The sequence below is a fragment of the Silurus aristotelis genome, assembly GCF_946808225.1.
Source record: "Silurus aristotelis genome assembly, chromosome: 4".
Taxonomy (NCBI): Eukaryota; Metazoa; Chordata; class Actinopteri; order Siluriformes; family Siluridae; genus Silurus; species Silurus aristotelis.
The window spans coordinates 24,668,047-24,681,832 of NC_139577.1; the positions used below are offsets into that span (position 1 = coordinate 24,668,047).

The 13,786-nt window shown below is 40.3% G+C and overlaps 1 protein-coding gene and 1 long non-coding RNA gene across 7 annotated transcripts in view; one reads left to right on the forward strand and one right to left on the reverse strand.

The window, feature by feature from the left end:
* Positions 1–13,786, forward strand: part of ndst2a (N-deacetylase/N-sulfotransferase (heparan glucosaminyl) 2a) — a 125,879-nt gene that overhangs the window by 85,109 nt on the left and 26,984 nt on the right. For 4 of the 6 annotated variants that reach the window (XM_083538314.1, XM_083538313.1, XM_083538312.1 and 1 more), the window contains one exon: positions 853–944. The exons of the other annotated variants lie outside the window; for them this stretch is intronic. The gene's annotated coding sequence lies outside the window, so the exon portion shown is untranslated. The remainder of the gene's footprint in view (positions 1–852; positions 945–13,786) is intronic. 6 annotated transcript variants of the gene reach the window in all.
* LOC310724443 overlaps positions 1–13,786 on the reverse strand; it is a 430,012-nt gene that overhangs the window by 68,372 nt on the left and 347,854 nt on the right. The window lies entirely within an intron of this gene.

The window sequence follows — 13,786 nt, forward strand, 5'->3', positions numbered from 1 at the left end:
GTACAAAGGACCCTCCTGTGTGTCCTTTGTCATGTTTTCTGCCATGCTCCCCCCCCCCTTTTTTTTTTTTCTGTGTGTACCCCTGTCTTTACTTCCTCTGCATGACCGTGTGCTCTGTAGAATAAAACTACTAGCACTAATGGAGCTCCAGGACACCAGATGCAAGCTGGGTATTGTGCATTCTTACCATGGAGGTGCCTGAAAGCTTTTCTCAGTCCAACAATGTCTTCAAACATGCTCACACATCCTCTCTCGATACTTCTGCTTTCATTGGAACGGGAAATTGTGTTCTTACGCAAATACTGTGTGTGTGTGTGTGTGTGTGTGTGTGTGTGTGTGTGTGTGTGTGTGTGTGTGTGTGTGTGTGTGTGTGCTTTAACTAGTCTAGAATTCCATCACAAGTCCCAGACAAATCGCTCCGACACTCTCACGCTCCCATCAATAAATTTTCACTTTCTTGGGCCCGTCGTCTTTGTGTGTGTGTGTGTGTGTGTGTGTGTGTGTGTGTGTGTGTGTGTGTGTGTGTGTGTGTGTGTGTGTGTGTGTGTGTGTGTGTGTGCGCGCTCTGGATTATACAGCACAACAATGACCTCAATATGTCTAATTGGTGGAAAGGGCTGGTGTTAATTCTCAGTTGATACCCAGTGTTACCCACTTTGCCCCGGTATGTTTGTCTGTAGGTCAGAGTCTAGGAGAGAAAAGCACACATGCGCATACACACACACACACACACACACGCGCACAGACCTCCCAAATGAAGGAGAGAGCAAATATTGACTGCCTGGTGGCACAGCTACACAGAGAGTCATCCGTCAAAGCCTAACCTTGCCGTCCCTTCTGTCCTCATTACAGAAACCTGGATTTATTGCACATTTTTACACAATTAGAGGAGAGGCTGACAGATTAAGTGACTGACCGAAAGGAAGCCCCGTCCACAACAAGAAGTAAGACTTGCCTTCTTATATCTTTCCTTTGTTTTTGATGTCTACCCACCTGTCTTTCAGTCTCTTTTTTATTTTTTGTGACTTGGTATGTACTTGCCCTTTTCCTTTCCTACCCCTGTGTGTTTGTTGTTTCACTGTGTGCTGCTCATCATTGTTTCATCTGCATTTGATAGATGACTAAGGCAATAATGACGTCCCTTATCTTTCAGACCTGATGAAGCCATAATGATGATGATCATGATATTTTATGCGCTCTCTGACTTTTTCAGTGAATTATGTGTCTATTGATCTTTCTTGTCATCAGTCAGCAGCACTGTGTGTGTGTGTGTGTGTGTGTGTGTGTGTGTGTGTGTGTGTGTGTATATATGTATATGTATATATGTATGTATGTGTGTATATATATATATATATATATATATATATATATATATATATATTTATTTATTTATTTATTTATTTATTTGTTTATTTATAGCCGGGCTCATGCGTAACTCCATGATGAGCTGAGCTTTGTACTTTGTCTCTTATATTGACTAACATTCAGACAGGTGCTGGTTTTTTGTGAAGGTTGACATTTTTTTTCCCCTTAAAAAAAGTTTAAATAAATAAAAAACCTCAGTAGCAGTTATCAGCCGAAGTGCTATCCATTACTTCGTGTGTGAAATTGCATTGGAAAAATACATTACTGAGAAAAGAATGAAAAGCCACCTTACTCAAAACTAATAATGGAAGGCACCAGTTGGAGTGAGTATTAAACATTGATGTGACTTTTATGTCTAAACGTGAACAATGTATTTTGATGCCTGTTTGTCAGAGGCAGACTTTTCCTTCCCCATCAAAATACATTTTGGATGACGCCGCCACCTTCGGCCTAGAGGTCGAGCGATATGGAGTTTTCTTCGGCTGATGCCGACAAAAAACTTGTTTAAATTAAACATTAATTGAACAACACAAGACTCTCCACTCAGGTAGTTAGCATCAATTGGTCGACCTCTACACCAGCACATGGAATATCAGCTGCCCTCTTAGAGTAAAGTATGATGGCTGAGCAAGGAGGAGGAAAAGAGGAAGGCCAAGGGGGATGTTTATGGATGTGGTGAGGGAGGACATGCAGGTAGTTGGGTTGAAGGAGGCAGGTGTAGGGTACAGGGGAGTATGGAGACGGATGATCCACTGCGGCGAACCCTAATGGGAGAAGCCAGAAGAAGATGATGATGATAATGAAAGCTGAGCAAGGCTTATCGACGATATTGAGAAGCGGTGGGATTTGTGACGCAACTTTAAACCCTTAGCAGGGAATCATTCTGAAGAAGATTGAGCCAACCATGGAGCGGATTTGTTCATTCAGGCATTCCTAATGGTTGGTATCTCACTTAAAGCTTGTACTGTTAGTGTATGAGTTGGACTGTAGTGATAAATCTATATATAATAATGCAGTCAAACTTTCAAACTCTAATTGGCTGCTAAACTTTCGAAATCCAACATCTTATCCACTTCCCTACTTGGATTTAAATTGGTTTTATTTCTAAATACAGGTGAACACATTCATGTTATTTGTGATTATTGAACTCTTCTGAGTGATGGAAAACCACTATAATGTTCATTACTTTAAATCCTAATGATGCCTCTTCTGTAAACTGGTAGTGTAACAGAGAGTAATTGGCCGTGTACACTAAGGTAAAGCAATGTATTACTCTTTCCCCTGTCAATCATGAGCTATACTAAGCCATTCTGGGCATCTGTGCAGAAGGGGGGAGGTAGCGCTTGTTCCTTGTGTTTAGCGCGCTGTGACGCAGTATGAACAGCAGCTTGCTGGCTTTGTGCGTTTCAGACAAAGTATGCGTTAGCCTTCACACCCCCCCCCCCCCCCTTGTTCCTAGCCGTTATGTGATGGAGGAGAGCTTGTGGAAATTGTCAGAAAATGGGGCTAAAATATATATATTCAGAATTGCTTTTTGACGAGCAGAACAGTGTCTGCACTGCGAGTTCTATGAGGCCCATTGTGTGGTGGTTCCTGTGGTGCTTTTATATCAAAGTACATTTCAGACAATTAAATGTGTGGACGTGCAGGGAGCAGTTTGTGTTCTCCGCAAGTCCCAAACACCAACGCTGCCCATGTCGTTTACCTGAAATTACTCCTACTCATACCTGAGCAACACAAAAAATTTTTTTCCCTTAATTCATTTTGTCTTCGGTAAACCCTGTTTCTTATTATGGCTGCTGTCTGGCTTTTTAAAGGTGCAGGCCATACAGAGACTGCCAGCAAACACTGATAGGGTCGCCTGCGATAAAAGCTAGCTTGATTCACTGTTATTCATGTGGTATCTCTCATCAGTCTGGTCTTGTTGGGAGCTGTTAGGAACCCTTGCTTTTTAAAAAAAAAAAAAAAACTACCTAGACCTCCAGTCTGCTAATTTGTCGGTGCCAAAACATTTCACTTAACCTCTAATCTGGAAGCCTCTTTGTTACTAAGCTCTTATCTCTCTGAGAAGTCGTCCCTAACTCAGTAGCGCTACAAGGTACACATGTAGGCTCCCAAAATACTCATCTCAAGCATTTAAATCGAATGTTGTGCCTCAAGTCAACATTTGGCTGGGCAGGAACCACACTGTATGGGTTTACATACAGTATAATGTCGATTTTGCAATGACGATAGCGCTACGACCGAAAAAGATTTTACGTTCCGTGCGGCAGGCAGACGTAGTAGTGTATATGTGATATGATTGGAAGCTGCCGGGATGACAGAGTTCAGTTGTCTTGGTGTTATCATGTTGTTGTTTTTTTTGTGTGTGCTGGTGTTTTTGGTGTTTCAAAGCCCAATTTGAGCCCTTCTCTCTCTCCTCTTTATTGGTTGAATTTGAAACAGAGCGCACTGATTGGTCTCCTTGGCTACTGGTGTGCTTCTTCCCGTTCATTTAATCCGCCGCTGCCACATACATATATACTCTAAAGTTTATACATTACTGTAAATTGTTCTGTTTTGGTAAATTGTGTACTGCAATTTTCTGAATTATAAACAAGTTACAGTAAACTGCTCCATACTCATCACCATTCCTCAAGATTCCTGTGTCTCAACGATATTTTCAAGTTATAATGGGGTCGTTGGTACGTATCTCCGTCGTGTGCCAGGGACTTCCTGTACGGACACTGATATCAGTTAGACAGACCAACATCATAGGTGTGTCTGATTTGGGCAGGAAGTTTGTCTATGCCACTCGTATGACTGCTAGCGGTGTACCTCCTAGTGGGTTCATGTTTTGTCAACTTCAGTTCAATAATGAGATTTATTTATTTGTTTATTTATTCATGTTCAGGAGAAACACCAACAGTTCACCGATGTTGCGTTGAGGTGAGCCGTGTGGCATTTGCTTGATGTACAGTTTATTAACAAAAAACTGAGCCAAATGATTATTTTTATTTAATGTTCATTTATTTTTGTCAAATCCTTTAATTAAATAAAATTAAAAAAAACATTTATGTGTAACATCTTAATTGGCTGCAGTCTGGTGATTTCCAACTTGCCATATTTGAAATTTCATACAGCCACCAGCATTAGAGTTTCACTTCTATGCAGTAACTAAAGCAGGACAGTGTTACATTTGACAATAGAGTTGTTGAAAATGTTTATTATACATTTGAAGTATGTGTTAATGGCAGTGGTGATTGTGTGTCCAGAACGTCATGGGCTAAAATAAATCCATGAAATTCAAATCTGGTGTGCTGACTAAAGCCAAGTGTCTATTAACAGCTTGGTGTTTTCTGCAGGTCTGGTTAAAAAACGTTGCCTGCACATGGATCTAAATGGTGAAGTTTTAGGTGTAATAAGGGGCCCAGGTGGAGTAGTAATGCTGCTTAACAGCACCATTAGCCTCTCAACCTCCATGGTGAAGCCAGAAGTGCTGAGTGCAACTCTAACCGGAGCTTTCCGTAGGTCCACCTGACAGGATTGATGGCTTCTTTACCCAGACGAAGAGCTGTCAAAAAATGTTTTCCTATCGTATTTTTCGATTTGAGTGACATGCCAGTAATGCTGAGGTTAGAAAAACTCCCTGACACTAGATTCTGATTTCTGGATGTTGAAATGGATATCGTCATTCCACATGTGGCTTTGCAGGGGGTTTGAGACAGCACTGTTGTTGGGTATGTCAGTGTGAGTCAACAGGCAAAGAGATTTGTCTTTTGAGATCACAGCTTTCAGGTGTGTGTGCAAAAGAGGGAGAGTGTGAGAGAAAGATTTTGGCCACAGTAGCAGTAGTATTTGTAGCAGTAGTACTGCTGGCGCTATGCGCGTGTAGGCTACGTGTCTGCGAGACTTCCGTACGCCGTTATTCACTCGTGTGCGATACCTGTTTAGTTGTTGCAACAGCCCTGCCAGTACAAACCCACTTGCTTAGTGCCTCTTGCAGAATATGTGGGTGAAGGCTTCTTTTTGGAGTTCTGCAATATCAAATGCCTGCTGCCTGCTGTTGCAGGAGTGTGTTGGTATTGCTCAGTTCTGTATATGATCTAACTGATGTTCATAGTTGCCTAGTGTTGCTCTCATAAACAGTATTAGAGAGGAACACAGTCCCTTATACAGAGAGCAGGGCTGATCATGCTTCTTCAGAGTTCTGCCTGAGGACGGCTGTGGCTTCATTCAGGAATTGACCTCATAGCAGGAGAAATCCATAGATGACTAAATGTCTGGATTCAAGTGTTTCAGCAGATTCAACTGATAATCGTATAGGGGAAAAACGCTGGATCTAGTTTGCGACTCTAGTCATTAAAACCTGAACTAATTGGTTTCTGTAGCAGATACTCGGTAGTTTTTTCCAATCACACGTGTTTGTGTAAATTATTTAGCTGAAGATCTGACCACAGAGCAAGAAACATGAGCTCAGAAATCGGCAGCTTTTTACAAACCTCTCTAGACGCTCTCTGCTTTATCGAAGTGATGCAATGGCTTTAACAAATCAGTGGACAAGAACTTTTTCTCACTTCTGCAAATGAATGGCTTTAGTAAGTGTGTCGAGATGAAGCGCTACTATGAAACAAAAACAAAACCACATCAGATTGTCTTATTTGTTTGTTGTTAAGTGGTAAAAGGTAGCTGATGTCAGCACACAGCCATGCTAGATGCTTATCTAGATATTATCAAGTTAGGAAGTTTGTTCAATTGGAGTCTCACAAAGTTTACTTGACCATCCTTGCCTCGACGCTTGTGCAGCTCCGGAGCTACAGTACTTTCAGTCCTGCCTGAAAAATGAGCGTTCCCCTCTACATCTTCCCTCTACCCTTTGTGTTCTAATTAGGCCAGCTCCACATAGGCCCAAAAAAGACCTACTACATGTTCATTCAACTTGGGATATGCAGGCACAACAGCAGTCTAAAGATATAGCATTGTCCGTTTGGGAGAGAAAAGTGTTCTATGGCGAACTGGAGCAGAGGAAATTTTATGTTCCCTTCAGACTCTTAGTGAACAACTTGGCATCCACACGGGCCTCGCATGAGCATCTTCATCAGAGCTGGTATGTCATTCTGCCTGTCTCTACTGTCTGTGTGTGTGTGTGTGTGTCTGTGTGTGTGTGTGTGTGTGTGTGTGTGTGTGTGTGTGTGTGTGTGTGTGTGTGTGTGTGTGTGTGTGTGTGTGTGTGTGTGTGTGTGTATTAGGTAGAGTTTGTGCTTGTGGGGTCCTTTGGGACTTTTGTGTGCTTGGAGGAATGTCTCATAGAACGAATTGAGAAGCCTGGCAAGCAGAGGTGGTGGTGAAAAGGAAGGGCCTTCCAATGACAGAAAGAGTGAAAAGATATCAGGGGAGAAACGGTGCCAAAAAAATTTTAATTGGAGGGAAGAGGCGTACTTGTTTGGAGGTGGGTGTGGAAAGCCTGTATTTGAAAACAATACAGAATACAGGGCCTCCCTGAATATATTTCTTTCTCCTGATTTTCTCCCCCACGTACTAGTAAAGCCACTTCTCATACGTGTTGAGCCTGCGGAAGTTTTTATTTTATGAACACAGGCTTTGCGATTGATTTGCTATCACTACCGTTGCATCCAGAGAGATGTGCGAGAGGTACAGACTGTGTGAAGGCTCAGTTTGTATTTGTGCATCTCAGCAGTATGTAAGCAGAACGGATTGTGGGGTTTGTAGACAGACACTCTGTTCGGCAGCCAGAGCAGCTTCGTTGTCGGCTTGTTTTTCTGCTGTTGTAATTTTTAAGCGTTTCAGCATGCACTCAGCTGTAGTCCCTAACCAATTAAAAAGCTCCGAACAGTTGCCACGGTGCTGGTGATGAGAACTTGCCGTTATTGGCCACTGAATTCTTTTAGTTTTTGTGGTTTTTTTTTTGTTTGTTTGTTTTCTTTTTCCCTTTACTCTCATCCCTGGTGCACCGCGCACCCCTATTCTCAAACAGTGTACAAGCATATATAAAGCCAAGAATGATTTTTTTTCTGGAAGCTGTGTTCTCTCGCTGTGATGCTACATTTAAGTCTCTCATTATCATTCTGGCAGTGTAATCTGCTCTGTTTAAAATAACAATAGTGTTATCTTGGCGTCTCAGTGTTACCCTTGTCAATAGTAGTGCAATCTAAGTCTATAAATGTCTCTCTCTCTCTCTCTCTCTCTCTCTCTCTCTCTCTCTCTCTCTCTCCCCCCCTCCTCCTCCTCCTCCTCCTCCACACACACACCAGGCGTGTTTTCTTTGCAAGCTCGTAGTGTCTTGTGTTTAATTTCAGTGAAACTTAATCGAGTCTCACTAACGCACAGACTTATTGCAGCAGTACTGCAATGACATCTGGAACAATATGGTTGCATGCTCAAACAAACAAGGCACTCATCTGCATCTCCATGATGTGTTAATTAGTTTATCTACTCTGCTTTCTGGTTTTCTGTTTATTTTCTCGAGTCCTTTTCCCTTAATGTGAAGACTGATTGCCTGGCCCTGACTCTGTTTCTCAACTCACCAATAGTGCTCATCCTTTGGGCATTGCAGCTCAGAGCTGCAAATGAACCTGTCATCACTATTTTGCCTGCGCAGAGAACCGTACCTTACCCAATTAACCATGCTAAATCTGTTTAGCCTTCTAATGCAGGTATGCTGCAGGCATGTACGTACAGGTGGGGCTAGCTCTAGTGCAGGGTTTTGTCTTTAGTTTTAAATCTTTTTTTTTTTTAAGCAATTAAATGTGGTTTTTAATTTCTTTTCTTTGTATTTATTTATTTATTTATGATTTATGTTTGTTTATTAAAGTAATTCACATAAATGTTGAACTGCTTAATGATAAAAAAAAAAGAAAATGTATAAATGCATTAAAGAGGTAAGTGTCTTTAATGTGCTGTAATCAAGTATAATTTTCCACTGCTATTAAATGTTATTTCAATAACACAAAAAGAGTGCACAGCAATATTCCACTCGATAGTTTTGGCCTACAGCCACGCAGGAGCAGCACATGAGTGGTATCGAGTAAACGTGCATGTTTACAATAGTCTTAGTTTCTACATATTTGGAATTGGACTCTGTATTAAACCAATTTGTAAAAACAATAATGCAGGTGCAAAATTTAGTGTAAAACGAACTGCATTTTGGAGCAATCGAGATGTGCTACACCGAAACGCTGCCTTATTTCTGATTTTATTATTTAAATATTTTTTTGTATTTTCTCCCAGAGTTTATATAGATTTTTTTGACAAATCCAATATGTTTAATGCTCAAGCAGATTGTGAGGTATTTGAATTCCAGGTATTTGTTTCCTTCTGTACACCTCACCCTGTGCCTTACTCATGCCCTAGTGTAGAACCATGTGATATTTTAACATTAAAATTTTATTTTATTGTAAAAGTATTTGCACATTCAACATTTTATTCTTGTAGTTTGTCACTATAACCTTAATTTCCCATGAATTTAAGCCAGATTGTTGGTGTCATGCTGTCAAATTTATTACACTCTTCCGGAATCTTCAGTAATGTGTGTGTGTGTATGTATATGTGTGTGTGTGTGTGTGTGTGTGTGTATATACTGTGTATATATATATATATATACTGTGTGTGTATATATATATATATATACTGTGTGTGTATATATATATATATATATCCAGAAATCACAATGTATGATTTTTAAACTAATAATTTGTATGATACAGCTGCAAATAAGTATTTGAACACCTGTCTATCAGCTAGAATTCTGACCCTCAAAGACCTGTTAGTCTGCCTTTAAAATGTCCACCTCCACTACATTTATTATCCTAAATTAGATGCACCTGTTTGAGGTCGTTAGCTGCATAAAGACACCTGTCCACCCCATACAATCAGTAAGAATCCAACTACTAACATGTCCAAGACCAAAGAGCTGTCCAAAGACACTAGAGACAAAATTGTACACCTCCACAAGGCTGGAAAGGGCTACGGGGAAATTGCCAAGCAGCTTGGTGACAAAAGGTCCACTGTTGAAGCAATCATTAGAAAATGGAAGAAGCTAAACATGACTGTCAATCTCCCTCGGACTGGGGCTCTATGCAAGATCTCACCTCGTGGGGTCTCGATGATACTAAGAAAGGTGAGAAATCAGCCCAGAACTACACGGGAGGAGCTGGTCAATGACCTGAAAAGAGCTGGGACCACCGTTTCCAAGGTTACTGTTGGTAATACACTAAGACGTCATGGTTTGAAATCATGCATGGCACGGAAGGTTCCCCTGCTTAAACCAGCACATGTCCAGGCACGTCTTAAGTTTGCCAATGACCATTTGGATGATCCAGAGGAGTCATGGGAGAAAGTCATGTGGTCCGGGGCCATGTATTGCGAGATTTTGGGGAACAACCTCCTTCCCTCAGTTAGAGCATTAAAGATGGGTCGAGGCTGGGTCTTCCAACATGACAATGACCCGAAGCACACAGACAGGATAACCAAGAAGTGGCTCTGTAAGAAGCATATCAAGGTTCTGGCGTGGCCTAGCCAGTCTCCAGACCTAAACCCAATAGAGAATCTTTGGAGGGAGCTCAAACTCCGTGTATCTCAGTGACAGGCCAGAAACCTGACTGATCTAGAGAAGATCTGTGTGGAGGAGTGGGCCAAAATCCCTCCTGCAGTGTGTGCAAACCTGGTGAAAAACTACAGGAAACGTTTGACCTCTGTAATTGCAAACAAAGGCTACTGTACCAAATATTAACATTGACTTTCTCAGGTGTTCAAATACTTATTTGCAGCTGTATCATACAAATAAATAGTTAAAAAAATCATACATTGTGATTTCTGGATATTTTTTTTTTAGATTATGTCTCTCACAGTGGACATGCACCTACGATGACAATTTCAGACCCCTCCATGATTTCTAAGTGGGATAACTTGCAAAATAGCAGGGTGTTCAAATACTTATTTTCCTCACTGTATATATACATTTATAACTTTCATTACAATGGTGCATATTTCATGCCACATTTCATAAACTACACATATGCAAAAAATATTGCACCCCTCTTCCATCACCTATTCACAGAACATGTTTTGCAATGAGTGACGGGTTAATACTAATGCACACTTTCTAATACGTTATTATTTATATAGTAACAGCTCGTACACAGGGACTTGGGGGACTTGTATGGTGGACACTCCACATATTCTGGAACTAATAATAAACAGACTGAAAAATAGATCATTTTAACAACATAATTCTTATGAATGCTGATGTGGCTACTGTGTATGTGTGTGAGAGACAGAAAAAGAATGATAGATTATAATGTGTGCGTGTGTGAGGAGGGGGTTGCAACTTTTTGAATCTTTTATTAAATCTATTAATCATTTCATTAGTAAATGAAGCACTAATTTTTGTACATGAATGTGGTATAAGTGCAACAACACCCACTAGACGTATTTATTTATTATAATTTTTTTTTTTTTATAAAAGCACCTTCAGTCTTGTTTTATTCTTTGTCTATAATGAAGGTACATGTACAGTAGGTAAAGCTCTTTTGGGGATTTCTCACAAATAGGGTGTACAAAATGTTATGGCTAGGAGCACTGCTTTTACACTTTCAACACAAATGTTAACATGGCCAGCAGTGGATCAAGCCTTTCACACTACTGTCTAATGGTCAGTTAATACCAAGACTTCCTTCAAGCTTCTATAGATTATTTACAATTCTAATGTAATAAGTACAATGAGATTCCTTGGTAGAGACCTACTTTATCACTGGAGCAATTTTTTCATTCCCATTACCAAGTGTACCGGTTCAGATCGGTCAATAAAGTACGTGTTTGAGACCACAGCAGTTGTTGTGGAGGAGTTTCATTTGGCAATTTACCATCATCCAGACATGGTGCATGCGTCGTCCGGGCAAATGGAACGAGAGTGATTCATCTGTTGCGTTAGTGTGGTGTGAAAGCCCAGCTTGAGATCAGGGAACACAGATTCTGTAACCCGCGTTAACACATGCACGTCATGAGAGACACAACACCTATATGAGGGACTTGCAACAAAATGAAAACCGGGGCTTTAAGCAATTAAATATCAGTTAAAAGTATTGATTTCGTAGCTCTTCAGATATTAGTGGAAATTTGAATCCAAAGCTAAAGTATGACGAAAACATTAACCGCAGAGTATCCAATTGTGATTTTATTTATTTATTTTTTATTCTATGTTTAACCAAACATCAAAAACTGTCATCGTTGGATGAAATTGTGTGATTAGGCTACAAAAAGAATTGGGCAGCAGATGATCACATGGCCATACAGCATGCCATCTGAAAAAAAAAAAGATTTCCAAGTAAAAAATACTCAAATAATATAGAAAAAAATTTCAATTCAAGCCTTAATAGAACAGGGGATGTATGTGTCTGTGATGTCTACTCGAAGTCTGTTAGGAATAGTAATTTAAGTCACGGCCAGGGCAGAAGGGTCAGTGTAACTGCTGTCTTGAGGAAGACATCTCAAAGGAATAGGGCCGGAGGTCATGTTCAGCCTGATGGACTTTCTTTGTCCTTTCAAGCCACTTGTTCACTCTGTCCAGTACTGGTATGAGGGGGGAGACTCTATTCACCCAGATATACTCTTGGCATATATGTATGCAGCATCTTATACTAGGCGTCGACTATAAATACTCAAATGCAGCACAAATATTGGCAATGTAACTATCCTGTATCGCATTTTAAAGGGGGACAAATCACTAATCAGGGCACTTGGGACAAGATGATTGTGACTTAGACTAGCATATTTTTTTTCTTTCTTTTATTGCCAACCAACTAGTAAAAGAATCAAGCATCTTTGCTTAATATGTTAGTTTGAATGTTGCACACACCAGTTAGGTCATATTTTCTGCTAATATACTGCTAGCTCCATTCCACTCTTTAAACAAGAATATATTCAGTAAAAGCTATTTTTACTACGGTACTTAATAAATTAACGTATACTAATAAACGGTTTTCTATAAGTGCATCCTTCACCAGGATGTTGCCCCAAACTTGAAAGCACACAATTGTATAGAATGTCTTTTCAATTTCCCTTCACAGGTACTAAAGGTCCTACAGTAAATCTGAACCAACATGACAATGGCCCAGTGCATTAAGCTTGATGAAGACGTGCTTTGCCAAGGTTGCAGCGGCAGTAGTCAAGTGTCCTGAAAAGAGCCCTGTTATGGAGTCAAAAAAGAAGCAATCAGGATGTAAATGTGAAAGTGTAGACTTTAATTCAGGCTGTTTACAACCATTTAGCATTAATTTTTTTAATAATTCTCATTTTACAGGTTTATATGTAGTCAGGTATGACCTGTTTTCCCTTATTTGAGGACAAATTAAGAAGACATTCCAAATGACTCCCAAGTTGACTTGTCACCACGTGGTCTTTAAATATAAGACCATCATACTGATCAAATAAATAGTAATATAAATCAAATCCTCACAATCTTCTTGAGTTTAAGAAGAAATTCCGTATTTTTCGGACTATAAGCTGCTACTTTTTCCCATGTTTTGAACCCCGCGGCTTAAACAAAGAAGCGGCTAATTTATGAATTTTTCCTGGGTTTTTCCCAGTTTCACAAACTTAAAGCCAAAAAAACTGAACCCCATAACATTAGACCAATGAAATTTCCGAACGGAAACGGAAAAAACGCACCTCACCTGTGTTCTGAGCTGCACGGCATCGGGAGAAAAAAAGTTTTTTTTTTTAAACGCACGAAAGAAAATGCCAAAAGAAAAACTCCAGAGAGAAATAGTTGTGAAAGGAAGGAGGAAGACGGTGAACAATGACTTTCTTGGTAGGCTACTGTTTAGATACAAGCCGTTGTAGCGCGTTGAGTCTGGGTTAAGGGAGAGCTCGCTAACTCCAGTTGCAACAGAAATCATATAAGCACAGACAGGGTCCAAAACTCGTGCTTTTTTATTATTATTAAATAATAAGGACATATTCCTCGGTCTCCACACGTGCAGTAATAACGGATAAATGCGGCAGCAGGCTATTCCCAAAATACCGCTATGCTCCTAAAGGAAGCGCAACATATTTCACCCGTTACACCGTGTAACAGACACTGTCTTTCGTTAAAGCCTGTGTAAAGTTCATTAGTTTCAATGTAGACGGCTTATAGACAGGTGCGGCTTATTTATGTTCAAAATAAAAATATTTGTCAAATTTAGTGGGTGCGGCTTATATATGGGTGCGCTTTATAGTCCGGAAATTACGGTAGTCAAAGCTCCTACCCACACCAACTAGCTGCAGTCTGAGCACATTGCATATACAGCAGCCTTGAGGTCCGATGCCTGTTTGACCAGCAGTCTTGTCTTTGAAGATCAGCTCTCTGTCAATCAGTAGCCCAAGGTTCCTCTCAGACCATGCAGTCTATGAGCTCAATGTTACTCATTAGTGACTGCCAGTG